Consider the following 18,223-nt stretch of genomic DNA (forward strand, 5'->3'; position numbering starts at 1 on the left):
TCTTGTAAATAAACAAGTTCATGAAGAGCAAAGTAACAAGCATAGGAAGATAAAACAAGTGTAGCTTCAAAAATTTCAGCGCATAGAGAGGTGTTTTAGTAACATGAAAATTTTTACAACCATATTTTCCTCTCTCATAATAACTTTCAGTAGCAACATGAGCAAACTCAACAATATAACTATCACATAAAGCATTCTTATCATGAGTCTCATGCATAAAATAATTACTACTCCCAACATAAGTATAGTCATTCTTATTAATTGTAGTGGGAGCAAATTCAACAAAGTAGCTATCAAATATAGGAGGTATATTGTAATCATAATCAAATTTATCCTCCATAACAGGTGGTAACAAAAGACTACTATCATTATAATCATCATAAATGGGAGGCAAAGTATCATCAAAGTAAATTTTCTCCTCAATGCTTGGGGGACTAAAAATATCATGCTCATCAAAACCAGCTTCCCCAAGCTTAGAATTTTCCATAGCATTAGCAACAATGGTGTTCAAAGCATTCATAGTAATAACATTCCCATTAGCATGCATATAAAGTTCCATGGGTTTCTTAATTCTTTCTTCAAACACATCATGTCCTAATTCAAGATAAAGTTCATAAAGATCTCTCATATTTTTGTTGTTCTCCATTATGCCTAACTAGTGTAAACAAGAAACAAAAAGATGCAATTGCAGGATCTAAAGGAAATAGCTTCGAGTACTTACAATGGCGCCGGAAAATAGCTTAGTAGCCGAGATCCGGAGTGTGAGTACCTTTTACCTTTCCTCCCCGGCAACGGCGCCGTGAAAATAGCTTGATGTCTACGGGTGCTTCTATTCTTGTAGACGGTGTTGGGCCTCCAAGAGCAAGAGGTTTGTAGAACAAGCAGCAAGTTTTCCCTTAAGTGGATCACCCAAGGTTTATCGAACTCGGGGAGGAAGAGGTCAAAGATATCCCTCTCAAGCAACCCCGCAACCACAAAGCAAGAAGTCTCTTGTGTCCCCAACACACCTAATAGGTGCACTAGTTCGGCGAAGAGATAGTGAAATACAAGTGGTATGAATGAATATGAGCAAGTAGTACGACGCCGTAAAATAGCTCGTCGGCGTGCAATTGATGGTAGTAATATTGTAGAAAGTAAACAAGCGAGTAGTAACGCAGACAGTAGTAACGCAAGAAAACGAGTAACAAGCAGCGATAGCGATATTTAGGAACAAGGCCTAGGGATTAGACTTTCACTAGTGGACACTCTCAACATTGATCACATAACAGAATAGATAAATGCATACTCTACACTCTCTTGTTGGATGATGAACACATTGCGTAGGATTACACGAACCCTCAATGCCGGAGTTAACAAGCTCCACAATTCAATGTTCATATTTAAATAACCTTAGAGTGCATGAAAGATCGACACGACTAAACCAAGTACTAGCATAGTATGCACACTGTCACCTTCACACATGTAGGAGGAATAGATCACATCAATACCATCATAGCAATAGTTAACTTCATAATCTACAAGAGATCATAATCATAGCCTACGCCAAGTACTAACACGGATGCACACACTGTCACCATTACATCGTGCAGGAGGAATAAACTACTTTAATAACATCACTAGAGTAGCACATAGATAAATTGTGATACAAAACACATTGCAATCATAAAGAGATATAAATAAGCACTTCATTATGCCATTCATAACAGTGAATAAGTATTCTGTGAAATATAGCCTAAGAGACCCGCACGGTGCACACACTGTCACCTTTACACACGTGGGACAAGGAGTCTCCGGAGATCACATAAGTAAAACCCACTTGACTAGCATAATGACATCTAGATTACAAGCATCATCATATGAATCTCAATCATGTAAGGCAGCTCATGAGATTATTGTATTGAAGTACATAGGAGAGAGATGAACCACATAGCTACCGGTACAGCCCCGAGCCTCGATGAAGAACTACTCCCTCTTCATGGGAGCAGCAGCGGTGATGAAGATGGCGGTGGAGATGGCAGCGGTGTCGATGGAGAAGCCTTCCGGGGGCACTTCCCCGTCCCGGCGGCGTGCCGGAACAGAGAATCCTGTCCCCCAGATCTTGGCTTCGCGATGGCGGCGGCTCTGGAAGATTTCGCGTACCGTGGCTTATTCCTATCGCGTTCTAGGTCAGGGACCTTATATAGGCGAAAGGGCAGCGTCAGAAGGTCTAAGGGGCGACGACACCATAAGGCGGCGCGGCCAGGGCCTGGGCCGCGCCGGCCTATCATCTGGGGCCTGTGTGGCCCCCCTCTGGCGACTCTCGGGTGTTCCGGATGCTTCCGGGCAAAAAAGGAACCTGGGCGTTGATTTCGTCCAATTCCGAGAATATTTCGTTACGGGATTTACGAAACCAAAAACAGCGAGAAAACGGAAGCGGCACTTCGGCATCTTGTTAATAGGTTAGTTCCAGAAAATGCACGAATATGACATATAATGTGTATAAAACATGTAGGTATCATCAATAAAGTAGCATGGAACATAAGAAATTATCGATACGTCGGAGACGTATCACGCCCCCATACGACGGCCTCGATATAATTCAAATGTAAAAAACATTTTAAAAAGTGAAATTCATACAAATTTAGACAAGTTTTATACAAAAGTGACTCGAATTTGAACTAAAAACCAAAAAGAAAACTAGCGGTGGCATGCGTCGAAGGCGCTGAAGTCGAGATTGTCCGTGTCGTCACCGTCGTCATTGTCGTCACTGTCGTCGTTGTTGGACAACGCTCAGAAGGACCAGCGAGGTCGACAAAGTTCTCGCCGTGGTCCATGGAGGACCACACCGCCGCCTGCCTCAGGTCGAGCGTCATCCGCTGCCGCCGGCCTCAGCGTTGTGCGCCATCGCGAAATGTTTGCGTCGGTGGGTGTTTCGCACGGCGTCTGCGGGAATGGTGGTGGCGGCGGCTAGGGTTGGAAGACAGGGAAGAAGAGAAGTGCGCAAGTGTGGTTTTAAGGGCGGCGGCGGACGCACATTGAAGGCACGTGGGGGAGATCGGTGGACGCCGCGTGGCCAGTCGCCTCCCTCTTCGCCGCTTCGGTTTCCGAGCGGGAGACCATTAACACCGACGACCAACCTTCCCGCGTCGTTCTCAACGCGATCCACCGCCTCCTCTCACTGCCAGGCGGAGCCCACCCGCGAAAACCGACGTGCCGTGAGCGCGCCCGATTCGCGCCCTTTGTGAAGGGGCCGGCACGAGGTTGCCGGCGCTTCTATTGGGCTCGAAAACTAGTCGACGCCTTTTTGGGGCGCGCCGGTGTGACCCCATTTTGGCCGCCGGACCCCAAAACGCTATCGGGACCGCTATGGGGCGCCCCGGCGGAGACGCTCTCATGGCAGAAAAGAGAAAATTCATTTAACCCAATAAATCAGCCAAGATATCTCTAGGTTTCCAAGCACTTGTTTTCAGATGCTTTCATCACACAGCAAAACAGATCTTAAAGCTAACAACAACAGTCCATTACGATATATCATTAGCAGTCGCAGAAAATGTAGCCAGGACCTTTAATACTTTTCAGACATTCAAGATCACAGTGCATACAATATACAAGTGCACACGGCCAGGTAAGAAAACCGTATGCTGGAGCCAAGGAAACAACTTATCGATATCACAAGAGAACCAAGACTTTTTAAGGCCACAACTCTCTTGTCGAATCATTTTGCGCATCACCTATGATTTCATGTGCCTCTCACGTTACAAGGGGCGTTATAAACTACATGACTTGGTGGTGTCACACTCTTCATTCGACGGACCACATCTCCTCTGCGTTTCCTCGGTGACCTTATTTGGTGCGTGGGGAAAGCGGGTACCTATCACTTTATGTGAATGCACAAAGGTGTCTACTTTTCGTGATTCTTGTGCATTGTTCAAGTCACAGAATGCTACTACCTCATGCATGGAGTTCCATGCGCCGCCTTGGCTCCACAGAAGCCTCCTAATAGGGTTACGGGTTGTTCCGAAGGTTCGATGCTCCTCCCTCCTACATTCTAGGATGCTACGGTGACACAGAGGTTTTGAGCCTTTTTCCCGCCAGAAATCAAGATCGCGCCTTTTCTCTTCCTAGTTTTTGTCTCAACAATTCAGTTTAAGATGTCACTTTTGCAGCCATAGATATTGCACACAACCTCTGATTTGGGTGTGCGACCAGCCGTCGGAATTGTCTCGAGAAGTTTGGATTTCACGGAATCACCAGAGTTGCTATTTTTGGGCTTTCCACGAATAACACGCGGAGGGATTTCATTTGCACTAAGTGGCCAATTTTTTTCTCAAGATTTTCAAGGATTGATAAGGGGCGACGAGTGCGCTACATCACGCTGTTCCATGCATCCTCTTGTCGGATCATTTGGCGCGCCACCTTTTATTTCATGTGGCTCTCATCGTTGCGGGGGAGGGGCATTATTAACTTCATGAATTGGCTAGCTAAGTTTGCACTACAACTGGTGCTATTATTTGAGGTGGAGCTAGTACGGAACCGATCTATGTTTCAAAATAGGAAAGGAAGGCGCTAGGCTAAATCTGTTTAAAAATATCAGACAAGGGTCATTCTCCTGGGCTGGATGGATCACACCCCCTGGCCGCCGGCGAGGATCGGGGCGTGAGGCCGACACAAGGTGGCTTGTGGTAGCCACCGGACCTGAAGAAGACGGGGATCCAAGGAAGAAATCAGACAAGAAGAGAGAAGCAAGGGAGAGGAGGGACTCTGTTCATTCATCCAGTTCTGTTCGATACCCTGACTGCTGCTGCTCTGCTATCCTTTGTACACTCCAGACCATCCCGTCCAGTGGCCCAAAGCCCATGTGGTTCAGGCCCAACATATCGGCAACATACGGGTGTTACACTACTGCCCCCAAGAAACATTGCTTGTCCCCAAGCAATGGCTTGATCATATCGCCTTCTCCAATCAACACCAAGAGATATACATTGCAAGCATTGCAACGGCTTGATCATATGGCCTTCTCCAATCAACAAACACCAAGAGATAAACATTGCAAAAGTTGCTTGTCATTTCAATGAGGTGCCTTATTTCATGAACACCAGGATCCCACGGTCGAAGGAGAATTGTGCAAACCTTGTCAAAGTGTAGGCTTATGCAATGCAGATTCTCTTTTTTGATACAATCACCTAGGATACTCCAATAAACTGCAGTGTGCAATTCCATGTCTAATGTACCGGCGGCCACTATGTTCATCAATTGACCAGGGCGCCAAATGGATGTTCGACAGTAAGCATATGTACACAGGTCAATCATAATTGTAGAAAGCGTACTGAAACACCTGAGCTGCTTGCTATGCAAAATGATCCAATTGAGATGGCTGCAGGTTGAGTACGACCAACGTGCAAAGTGCATGCCAGATCGGCTATAAGACTTCTTCTGAACAAAATGGCATGTTGAAGTTGTGTATTCGTTGCACGCATATGCTGGTTCATCCCTTTCTGGACATTCAAACTGCTCAGCGAAAGAAGGACAACAGGCAGTGGCCCATGCTATGATCCATCTTATTGGGGTCCAATCAGACTTGTGCCTCCAAGTATCTTTCCGAATAAAACTTCTTGGAAGTCTGAAAGCGCTGCAACTGTCATTTCTTCCAAACAAACTGAATATCTCAGTAACTTGCAAATTAGCATTATTTCTAGGTGTCACTGGCAAAGCTGTTATAGTTCTAGAATAAACCTCATGTTCTGTCCTGTAAGTTGTCACTGGAGCTCCACCAATAAATTGAACCACTGAACTTTTAAGTGCAGTAGAGTGCCAGTGCATTACTAGCATACTGATATCCCTCACATCTGGTGTACCAACAAACGACTTAGTTGGATCAGTCAACGTACCAATGTATGGATTCAACACCGCTGCATGATGGAAAGCTACATCGACAACAAAATGTCCAGCTGATTGTGTGCAGACAAAGGCAAACAAATGCATAAGGCGATCACAAAGACCAGGACAGAAACCACTTCGACTCCATGGGGAAATTTTCCTCCACCATGGCGGAGCCTTGTCAATCATACAATGAGCACCTCCCATGCCAGATGTCCAATGACTGAATGCTCTTCGCATCCAGGGTGGCATCCTATCATGTTCCCGGTAATTATCCAAAATCTGCTCTAGGAACAATGACGAGTCGTCGACATGAGTAAGAACCACATCTGACCTCCCTACCTTACCAACAAGCACTGCATCAAACGCTTTATCTGTCGTTTCCATATCCATCTTCAGGAATAGGAAGACACGTCCAACAGTAGAGAGCATGTCATCCTTAAACACCTTGTTGGCTGAATCGATATCCAACTCTAGAAAAAGTGACGAGCCTCCAACACAAATGAATGTCTCCTCAGTAAGCTCTATCATGGTTGTTTTCAATAATATTGTCTCTGCAGGTTCCACCCAAGGTTCAAGGAACATAGATACACCTCCAATATTGGTTAGGACCATTTCATCACTAGCGGCAACTGGCTCTGCCATGTGAGTTACAGTCGCCAGTTCCGTGGGCTGAGCAGCTTTGTCCATCACATTTGGAGATATGCCCCCACTAGCATCAACAACAACATTCAGATGATCAGCACCAAGAACTGATGTTGATGGTGGCAGATCCCCAACACCAAAGTGTGCTTCCACATCATCTATGAACTCAGGCCAATCACTAACCACTTGGCGCAACTTGTATGCCTCAAACCACTCCTTGGCTTTACCATCCATATGCATTCTGGCAGCGATAACCCACAGGCACCTATTTATATTGAAGAGGTTGAAGTACTCAAGACATTGAACTCGCCAGAGGCCTGGGTTTGTGCCATCAAAACGAGGGAATGAGGTGTTACGCAACAGGTCAGTGTTGACAATTCGAGCACCTGCATTAGAACCTTCCGGTGGGTCGGTGAGGACATGAGTCGAATAGCCTGCGGGCATGTTCATGCCAGTCCCGCCTGCACCTTGCAGCCCATTGTTCTCGGCATTGATCCAGGTTGTACTAGGCAGATGCTTTCCGCCGCTGGTTGGGAACATGACAATGGCATGGTTGCCGTCGCCGTTCACAGCGGAGCCAATTGTCGAACACTTGGTGGGCGTGGTGGTAGTGAGGGCCGCTTCGGTATAGATAGCACCAGCAGCCACTACCTGATACGCCAAGAGGCTCGAGGATGATGAGGACTTGGTCGCTGGTTGCTCCTGTACTCGATCCGGCACCAGCAATGGTGTGGCCGTGGTGGCAAATGAAGCCGTGGTGGCCACCTTTCCCTCCCGCTCCTTGACCGCCATGCACTGCACAGAAGAAGCCAGCAACGTGCGTGACTTGTGGAGGCTTGCCATGATTGTCGCTAGTCTTGCCTCAGTCGTGATTTCCGCCGCCCCCATCGCCTCAGCACCACCAAATCGAATCGGAAAAAAAAATTGGGGGGATTTTTTTGGGGGGGATTTTTTCTGGGAATTTTGTGGAGGATGAACTAGCTCTGATACCAAACTGTCACACCCCCTGGCCGCCGGCGAGGATCGGGGCGTGAGGCCGATACAAGGTGGCTTGTGGTAGCCACCGGACCTGAAGAAGACGGGGATCCAAGGAAGAAATCAGACCAGAAGAGAGAAGCAAGGGAGAGGAGGGACTCTGTTCATTCATCCAGTTCTGTTCGATACCCTGACTGCTGCTGCTCTGCTATCCTTTGTACACTCCAGACCATCCCGTCCAGTGGCCCAAAGCCCATGTGGTTCAGGCCCAACATATCGGCAACATACGGGTGTTACAATGGAGTCAATTGGCCTGACTTTTGATGTAGCCTGAGTCGCGGTGGGGTAACCAACATCGATCTGACAGATGGATAGAAGATAGCTGGCCTCCGTGTCTGTCGACTGCTCTATTACGGAAGAATAAAGAGCAAGAAGATTTCAGAGCTCTCTCAAGGAAGTAAACAGTCAATTCATTCAACCCAATAAATCAGCCAAGATAGCTCCATGTGTCCTCGAAATTTGGACACAGGTTTTCAAACGTTTTCATCACACAGCAAATAGATCTGAAAACGCACAGCAGCAATCCATTATCAGATGACATTATCAAGTACAGAAAATTTGGCCATGACCTTTAATACTTTTTGGACTTCACAGAGCACATGGCAAAGAATATACAAATGCACAGTGCTACGTAAGAATCAAACGTTGCAACCAAGGAAAGGACACGTAGTGCTACTGCCATTACAACCTCCTCAACCTGGAGCATCACAAGAATGCCTACCATGTCAAGAGGACCAAGACATTTTTAGCCGCCGCCAAAGCAGCACATGCAGCAAAGAAGGGGGCGGGGAGGGAGTTGCTTCCCTTGTCCTCGCTGCTTAATTAACCCTCAGACTCCTCAGTCATCTCATCCTCCAAAGCACCGAATTGAACCAAGCTACCTGTAACACAATAGCATGGCAGATCAAACCTCAAAAACCTCTAGAGACATTCAAATGCATCCCAGCAAACCTCTAGAGACAATCAAACTACCAGCCTAGCTCATCAACTAAAGCAAGATGATGAGCAAAAATGCTAGAAAATTCGAATTCACACAATAAGCCCATCCACGAGGCTAATTACTTCGAATTACTCAAGAACCATGTCCCTAGAAACAACATGCCAGTATATATCTAATGCTTGGAACCACACCAGAGTTCGTAAACATCACATGGAACACAAGAGAATGGAGGAGATAGAGAAAACCTGCCTCGGGATCAGCATCGTGCCACCCTTGCCCAGCTCCAGCCACTCCTTGATCCAGACTGTGCGGCCAAGATTCGTCATCTCCCTCTGCACATCACCAGATCAACAAAGTTTCTTCAGCTTCTAATAATCAGGACTGATAATACCAACCAAGAAAAATAGCAAATAATGAGAAAACAGCCTGCATGTAATGGAAAATGTCAGCATGACCTAGCCCCTTTTTTAGACATTCAACCTGCAGAGCAAACATATATATGCTTCAATTCACACAGTAATACTACTATACTCATGCAGCATAACCCAAAACATGAACGAAAGTTTTCACACCACCAAAAACAACAAACATCACTGAATGCTGATGCAAAACAACAACGCAAATCCATCCCAAGACAGTTAAATAAAACACATCAACATACAAATGCTTGAGTTATTGGATCTGAAATCCCGATGCATTGTCACCATATATATATCAGAGAGCACCCAGGGAAGCAAACACAACATAAACGCAAGTGGTTCAGCGACTATGCTTAGGCATCAAATAACAATGTACACAAGCTCCTGTAATTTCCCTATGCACATGGGATTCAGATAATTAGCTTGGTACCTACTAGCGCCACACACACACATGCAACAGTTTCACCACCAACCTTGATAAACTATCAAGAAGAGTATGACAGCCAACCCTAGCAGTTTCAATATGCACGGTAAAGAAGAAAACCACTTCATCACAACATAAGGTACCGCTAGCATCATCCGGTAAGAAAACCAACCTATTATCAACTATGCGTGTAATTGCAAAACAAAGTAGGGTGCCTCAAGCAGCCACACGTCGGCTTTGGAACATCAACCAAAAAACGAGACACACATGCAGCAGTAGTTCTGAAAGCGCAGGTGCTGCTGCAGGTTCTCAAATCACACGCATGCACTTGTCATCATTGTATTTGCGCATATTTAAAAGTTCAGGTATCAAATAAAAATCGATGCATAGAAGGTTGAAAGAACTCTCCAGATCTAACATTGATATGATTAGTGAAGAAAAACATGAGAAATGACAAACAGCAACAATACTGCGAGGGCTCCTTAGATGCAGATATGAATTTCGCACTGAATGCTCTAAACAACTATGTTCAAAGTTCAATCCCAGCATAAAAAGCCACAAGGAAAATATTTTCGGTGTTTGGGACAAATGGAGTCCAAGAAAAAGGCCACCGCTGCCATTGTTTAGTCCTCATTATCTTCAAACAAGAACAAGCCATCACGAGGTCAGGAAAGCAACCACTTAAAGCCAGCTGCTAATAAACACAAGTGTATGCCTCATTCATTACCCAGCAAGAAAAATACCTTGGGACTACCTGCCTTTGTGCGAGCAGCTTGTGCTCATCCTCAAGCTTTCCTCCTGCAGTAAATCACAAAGGAGGATAATACTCAAAATATGCAAACAAAGCACAACGACCAACCCAACATGAGCATATATTGTTGGCCAATGTTCAGCGTGCTCCAACAAAAGTATATGACAACTACTAAAACATGAAGTCCCAACTCCCAACCAATGAACATGTCTACATAACCAATCAATTCACCATTGAAGCAAATAAATCATTTTTAGTGGACAACAACTATCAAATATTGAGTATGTATGATGCAACCAGAACATACTTTTCAATCTTGCTCAGAGGTAGAGCACACTTACATCACAGCAAGGTAGCTTATACAGGAATATCAAATCTGGCATGTTCGAGTTGGGCAAGTGTGTATCCAGACGAGCTCTAGGGGGGTTATCATTTCTCAGTGCGCACCTTCAGGAATTAACAGGGGAGCTCTAATTGAAAATATTGTGAACCTTTCCTCAAGAAAATTGCAGAAGGCTCGCCTGCAACCCGGCGCAATCCCTTAGGATAGACAGGGGATTTGAAATAAAACCTTTTGAATCCAAGGGGATCGAGTTTGGTAAGTGTGTATATAGATGACTTCTCAAAGAGAAGTTCCTTCATTTTTGGCACTTGATGTCTCTTGAGCGCAAGCAGTACATAGTGTCTCTAGCTTTTGTTCCCATGTTTGACTACACTGACTATACAGTAAATGCTACAGCTACAGGTATAAGTAGTGCAAGGTGATGTGAGCTAGCACTTTGTCAGTAAAACGGTACGGATCTGAAACATGATCTGAAATGCAGACAGACAAGGACTCGATGCATCATGAAGTCTGGTGACTGCTACATGGCGGAACAGAACCAGCATAGGAGGATCCAACCTGCGGTCCAACATACAAGATATGCACCTAACTAGAACAAGCAAACGGAAAACGCATTCTTTAGGTGCAGGAGCACGATTCGTTTCACACAAGCAAGTACATCCACTATATCCAAGAAAGCAATTCAGACTTCACACATATTTGAGGTCCAAATACTAACCAAGATTTAGAGATCACAGAGAGGAGCAAGAAACTTCCCCATAAAACACATGGAGTCGAAGAGCACAATCAAGGATTGCCTGGACGGCCTGACCAAATTAGCCAGAGGACTCGGTGGACCAGACCCCCACGCGCGAGGCCAAGACCATCCCCAAGCGGGTTGCCCAAATGCAGAAAGTAGAAGAATCTAGCAGGTCATTCTCAGTCTTCATCCTCCTTCATCACCTGAAATGAAATAGCACATCATCTTTCAAAATGGTGCAGACCAGATATACAACAAACAGCTATGGACCTACGCAAACTGAAACAAACATTGGCATACCAAGTCTGTGCATTTGTAAAAAACTGCAATTGATACTATACAAGTATACTGAGAAACAAGCAGCAATACATGATTCCAAACTGCAATTGATACTGTACAAGTATACTGAGAAACAAGCAGCAATACATACTTGTACAGGCTGGCCATTTGTAACAGCAAAACAGAGATAACTATTGCATGTATATGGAGGCTTAAATCATTATAAAGTATAAACTGACAGCTTCCTGGTGCTCTAGCTTCCTGAATACAGGACTCTACTAATTATTTAATCAAACAACCATGATGTACACAAGTCAAGAAAACCTGACATAAACTCAAGCTTCATTTCAGAGAAGCAAGTACATCCACTATATCCAAGAAAGCAATTCAAACTGAACAAATTCATGCATCAATTCTAGAAGAATAAATGGAAGCTCCATACTGAAATATTGTAATCAGTATACTAGTCGATTCTCAGCCACCTGAGTGCTTCCACGCTGCACTTGAGGATGTTGCCGATGGTGTTCGCCACCATCCTTCCTCCTCGTCCTAGTTACCCTCCGACACCGCCTCCCGGTACCTCCCCTTCACACCCCTCATCTCCTCTTCCAGTATGATCTGAACCTGAAAAATATGCAAGATTCTCAGTAGTGCATATGCATCAGAAAACATCAAAAGATGCCTCGCCGGCCCGCCTTGCAGTGAGCTTCGCCCGTTATATGCCTTGCTGTTCAGGCGGAGCTCTGCGGCCAAGGGGGAGAGGTCGACGGCGGGGAGGCGGCGCGCAGGGTGGGGTTGGGTGAGGGAGGAGGCGGCGCTGGGAGGGAGAAGGCGGCCATGGAGATGGAGTTGGGTGAGGGAGGAGGCGGCCATGGAGATCGAGTTCGGTCTCTGGGGAATTTCTCTTTCTTGGTCCGGTGGGTGGGTTTGGTTTGGGCTTTTGACCCAAATTTCGTCTGTCTCGCTCTCGCGCCCACTCAACTTCAAATTTATTTCGGTGGCGCGCGCCGCGGCGCGTGTCAAATTCTTATTCTTAAGCCAAGTCAGCGATCCACGGCACTTGACATCTCAACCCTTCAATTCTATCAGATCCAACGGCTCACCTCTCATGTTTCTCTGCCTAGCACTACTCCTCAAATAGATGGATTTTCTTGCTCCCACAAAACACACTTTTACTTTGGCGCTCAAAAGCGCACAAGTTTAGCTCCGACTTTTTTGGTATGTGTTTGGCAATGTATATATAGCTCAATGTGTGTACCAATCGACCCATGGATGTGGCCGCATGTAGTAGCTTGCTCCACATGTGTTACCCGGTGTCACAAACTTGCAACTGTGCACATGTCATCGAACTTGACATGTTGGGTATAACTTGTTGACTTGTTGACACGTCATCCAACTAAAGTATGGTTGTGTTAGCCCATACTTGGTGTAGTGGTACGAGCCACGGAGGCGTGCCATGTCGATTTGCTTACTGTTTGATGCCAGAAATGTTTGCCGATTGGCGTATCTGTATTTTATTTTGCTCGCACCTTGTTTTGGCACATATTTCACTCGAGATCTGGTAGCTTGGGGCTCTCCTTGTAGGCTATTGTTGCTTCAGTTGGGCATGTAGTAAATTGTGATTTCGGGGTTTGAACTTGTCTCGGCAATCCCCACATTTCTAGCTGTGTATTTAGTCACGGGCCAGTTTTGGTGGTGATTGAGTGTTTATGTTTCGAGCGTGTTTGGTATGGTTTGGGTAATTTGATAGCTATATCCATTTATTATTCAACTTGGAGGTCTTTTTTGCCTAAATTCTCACTGCATTCGATTGTGTTCACGAATTTGTGTATCCAGCTCCATTTCTAATGGTAATAAAACCCGTAGGTCCTCAGTATGTTTATTTATGATATAAGGTACCTTAACTCCTTGGAACAGATTCTATGTTTTTTGTTGTTGGGTTTCTGGTCCATCTGGGTCTTATTATTCATTTTCTTCAAATCCACACGCTGTACTATTTTTAGGCGTTTGCTGGTATCCGTTGTAGCCTGTGATTCTATTTCTGAAGGCTTATGCATATATCAATGGGGTATTATATTTTAGTTCGAAATCAGGCTCCATTCTTCCAGTTCAGATTGTTTTTATAGTTGATCAATGATCATTGCATCCTTTGCTATGTTATCTGCTTGCTGTCTGTATTTGCTGGATGTCATTAAGCACCTTTGAAATCATATGGGGCTCTGTCCAGCAATGTTTCTCTTTTCCCCTTGTAGGAACTTACTCTTTTGTTTGTTTATTCCACATAGTGCAATAGAATGATTTGGTGTTATTGTTCTAACATGGATCAGGTGTTATACAGACTAGTATATGCTGCGGGGTTCCTTTTGCCCTTTGTATAGGTGTTTGTGCATGTCCTATATGGTGCATCTGAGTGCAGAAGCTCTTCTGCTTCTTTCTCCTTGCTACTGAATCTTAGCAACTGTATACATCTAAGAAAAAATTCGTTGCAGTTACTGCATGTACACATAGTGTACATATTAGTACATATCACACAGTTAGTATCGTAGAGTATGCCAAAATAACTAGTAAGCACCCCTGGGGTATGACACTGGCATTGTTGAGCATTTCTACAACTTCTGAGAATCTAGGGTGATATTATGCAGTATTACTTTGAATCTTCCTAAGATAGTTACTGCCTTATGCTCTTTCCTTTTTCATATTTCATTATTAATTCAATATGTGTTATTTGACCGATGTTTTTTATATTTTTTCTTGTCCTTTTAAATGTCTTTCATATTTCAAATGTACGCGTATCTGATCCTAGTGTGACCCATGATTCAGCAGTGTGACTTGTCATTTTAATTAGGGGTGTAACTTGTGCACAAGCCATCTTGGGATTAGATTAATAGACAAGACTTTCCCATATTGTATTTATTATTACTAATGAGTTGTCTATTCTACCTTTCTCAGACCAAGCTGACCATTTGTGAAGGAGAAGATGGCACTGAGTCATCCCTTGGAGACGTGCTGATCTTTCCTGATATGATCCGATACAGGTAGCTGCAAAGGCTGTAAACAAATAAACATGCAGTATTTCCCTTTCTTCTGTTAGGTGATGGAATATATACTCAACTAATTATTTTATTCAACACCTGATGTTTGTAGAGGGCTGACCCACTTTGATGTCGACAACTTTGTTGAAGAAGTACTCGTGAAAAATGTTGAATGGCTTCCTGGATCTCCTGAGGCTATAAAAGGTTCCTATGTTTTTGTCTGCGCCCATGGAAGCAGGGATAAAAGGTGTGGTGTTTGTGGTCCTGCTTTGATTACAAGGTTCAAGGAGGAGATTGAAGCCCAAGGTCTCGATGGCCAGGTGGCTGTTAGTCCATGCTCACATGTGGGAGGTCACAAGTATGCAGGAAATGTCATCATATTCAGTTCAGATGCCAAGGGAGAAGTGACAGGTCATTGGTAAGAACCAGGAAACATAACAAAATTTACAGTCTTATGCACTAATAATCTTGATGCCATCCTGAAGAACTCTCTGTTTTAAATTTACTCTGTTAAAAGCAAGCCATTACTCACTGTATTTGTAATTCTAGGTATGGTTATGTTTCTCCTGATGACGTGCCTGTGCTGCTGCATAAACATATTGGACAAGGAGAGATCGTGGACCATCTATGGAGGTATGCTTCCTCTTTTAACTATATACGTATATGTTTTCTCCATCACCTGCATTCATGTTTCATAGTGTCATTGGGGGCAATTAACATTTCCGATTCTGCATCCTTGTCCTCTTGCTGCTGTATCTGGGCACTGTCATGTTTATGCAAATGTACAACATATATTCTGTGTCTAATCAATGGTCCATGGTTCTGATAATGATATTATAAAATCTGCATGATGTGTGTTATAGTTCATGTATCCTCTTGCTGTTGTATCTGGGCACTGTCATGCTTATGCAAATGTACAACATAGATTCTGTGTCTAATCAATGGTCTATGGGTCTGATAGTAATATTATAAAATCTGCATGATGTGTGTTATAGTTCAGGTATGTCTACAGCACTGTAGGTACTCTGTTTCGAAATGAAGTCAGATACTTTAAGTACTCCCTCCGATCAATATGGATTGGAGGGAGTACCATAATCTTTAGTTACATACTCGGAGAAAAGCCTGTCATTTGATGCTTCTTTTATTGAGCATTATTGTAAAGTAAACCAACGCATCTTAGAAGAGCATATTAGATAAACTTGTTGTAGGTTGTTTTTACTCGCCGTGGCTCCATTTTTTTCTTATTTCAGGAATACTTTATTGTGTTTTGTTTCCTATGAATTATGTCGAAGCACTTATTTGTATGAGTTATTCTGCTCGTGTGATGCCATATTGATAGTGTTGTATTTCCAAATGTTCTTGATTGTTTATTTGCAATAGCTTCAGAAATTAAAGTTTTGCCTTAGAATGGTTTGTCTCCTTGTCACTGAACCGATAACAGAATATTCTATCTTGTTTCACAAACGTTGTATAAAGCCCTGATATGTCTTGTTCATGTTTAATTGATCTTTTGCCCTATGTTTGCTCCATAGCTGGGGGTACCTTTCTTTTAAGTGTGGTTCTTACCAGCAAGGTTTTGGGTCCCGAATGAAAAAAAATCCCGAGGGGGGTCGGGATTGCCGGTTACCGCGGTAACCGGAAAATCCCGACCGGTTACCGGACGAATTCGAAAATCAAAATTTGAATTCAAATTCCTCGGCAGGACAATTTATAGAGGAATTTTGTTAAAATTCAAAAATTTCAGAAAAAGTCAAAAAATTCGGGATTTTTTGGCCGGTATACCGGTTTCCCGAGGGGGGTCGGGAAGTCCGGTTCCCGCCCGGTAACCAGAAATCCCGCCCGGTAACCAAATCCCTGCTTACCAGTGCTATCCTATCATGACAGGGGTCAGTTGGGTATGACTGAAGAGCAACAGAAGAAAGCTTTGGAGCTGAAGCACATGACAAATGGAGTGACTGGAGAAGAATCAAGCGCCAAGGAAGCAAATGGAACCAATGGTGCCGCTTGCAGCCCTGCACCTGCAGGTGGATGCTGCCAGGGCATGGAGGAGGCTTTACCTGCTGCCAAAGTGATCAGCCAGAAGAAAAACAGGACAAGAGTGTTCCAGCTGAGGAGAACGACAAGAGCTCTACGACAGAGACCGACAAAGAAAGCGGCAAGAAGGGGCACATGAAGATTTGCCAGATGCCCAACTGGTTCGAGACCTGGGAGGCCAAGGACACCTACGCCACTCTCGCTGTTGTTGCAGCTGCTGCTACCGTGTTTGTCACTTTCAGGATCTACAAGAACGCCAACTGAAGCCCAGGAAGGAATCTCAAAAACAAGGCCAGGTTTTGTGCACCAAGGACAGTCTACTGCAGTAAAACAGTCTCATTTGAGAATAATATACTACTTGTGCATAGTAATGCAAGGATTAGAACTTAAGAAGTGGCGGATATGGAGATGTTGATGAAAATCTGTTTTGCGTAACGGCCTCATGTGAAACTCCTAAGTTTGAAAGTTTTCCACGCCTTGGCTGTATGTGTTCCTAAGCAAGGCTATGGCCCTGGTGTTATACGTGATGAACTTCTGCTGGACCATGTCGATTTTTGCACTAGGAATACAGCATTTTCTGGTATTTGCAAATTCGTCTGCATGAGAAATTTCTTGTGTGTCTGGTCCTTTTCTTTCTCAAATGGTATTTGCTACTTGTGGAATTTTGTATTGCTCGGCCTCTTATCAATTGTCTGTCTAGCTGATGTTGCTTTCATTTCAGAAAAAGAAAAAAGAGCAATCACTTAGTAGCTAAGCAGAGTGAAAGCCAGACTTGAGTACATAAACCGATGGCTGTTGCGAAAAACGCATAATTTGTGCAGATTCTTTATTTTTGCATCTGTCTCTCTTGGAAACACAGTCCATAACAGAATTACAGAAGTGATGGAAAATGACCCAAACGGGTTACCCTACGACTTAAGTACATATGATGGTCGGAAGTCAGTTGCATCTCTGAAAAAAATTGTTACTCGCTGTTTCGCCTGCTTGTTCATGTCAGTTCACAAAACCGGACGTGATAAATTGCCTCACGCAAAGGTAATGTTAGAACAGGTGAACAGTGGTTCAAAGGTCCTTCATCTGAGCAGATCTCAACACGGTGGAGTCTTAGAGCATCTTCAACAGGCGCGCTATATAGGCCGCGCTGCAAAAGAAAAGCAAGTATACCGCGCGCGCGAGGGAATCAGGCGCTTCAGCAGGCGCGGTAAACGGCGCGGCGCTGTAAAAATTTTAGGGCGCGCGGCGTTTTGCACAAACCGGAGCGGCATATCTGACGCGTCGGCTACAGCGCGCGGCAACGCTCCGCGCCCGCGCGAAAAGCCAACGGCTGGAAATTTCCCCCGCCCTCATTTCCCCACCTACCGCCGGCGCGAAATCCAGCCGCCGCCGGTCGAATCCGTCGCCGCCCCCGCTGATGTGCGCCGCCGCGGCGTAGATCCGCCTCGCCCGCACCCCCTCCTGGCAGCAGAGGCCGCTCCGCCGCACTGTGGCGCTCGCGCCGCCGCCAGCGACGGGCTGTAGTCGGCGCTCCTCCTCCGCGTCCCCCTTCCCGCCGGCGTCGCGTTCTCCTCCGAGCCGCCGTCGACATGTCGTCGTCATCGTCTTTGAGCTCGCTAGCAATATGGCGCGTCCATGGTGCTCGCCCATTTGCTCGCAAGGTATGCACCTCCGTCGGCCGGCCTCATACCATTTGATGGGGGTTCCCGTGCAAGTGAGGAGGTCCGCACAT

At 45.0% G+C, this 18,223-nt stretch overlaps 1 pseudogene; it reads left to right on the top strand.

Moving 5' to 3' along the window:
- The first annotated feature begins 14,281 nt into the window (after nt 1-14,281).
- On the top strand, nt 14,282-17,024 carry LOC124648918 (annotated as a pseudogene).
- Nucleotides 17,025-18,223: the final 1,199 nt, after the last annotated feature.

The sequence above is a fragment of the Lolium rigidum genome, chromosome 4 (assembly GCF_022539505.1).
Source record: "Lolium rigidum isolate FL_2022 chromosome 4, APGP_CSIRO_Lrig_0.1, whole genome shotgun sequence".
Lineage (NCBI taxonomy): Eukaryota > Viridiplantae > Streptophyta > Magnoliopsida > Poales > Poaceae > Lolium > Lolium rigidum.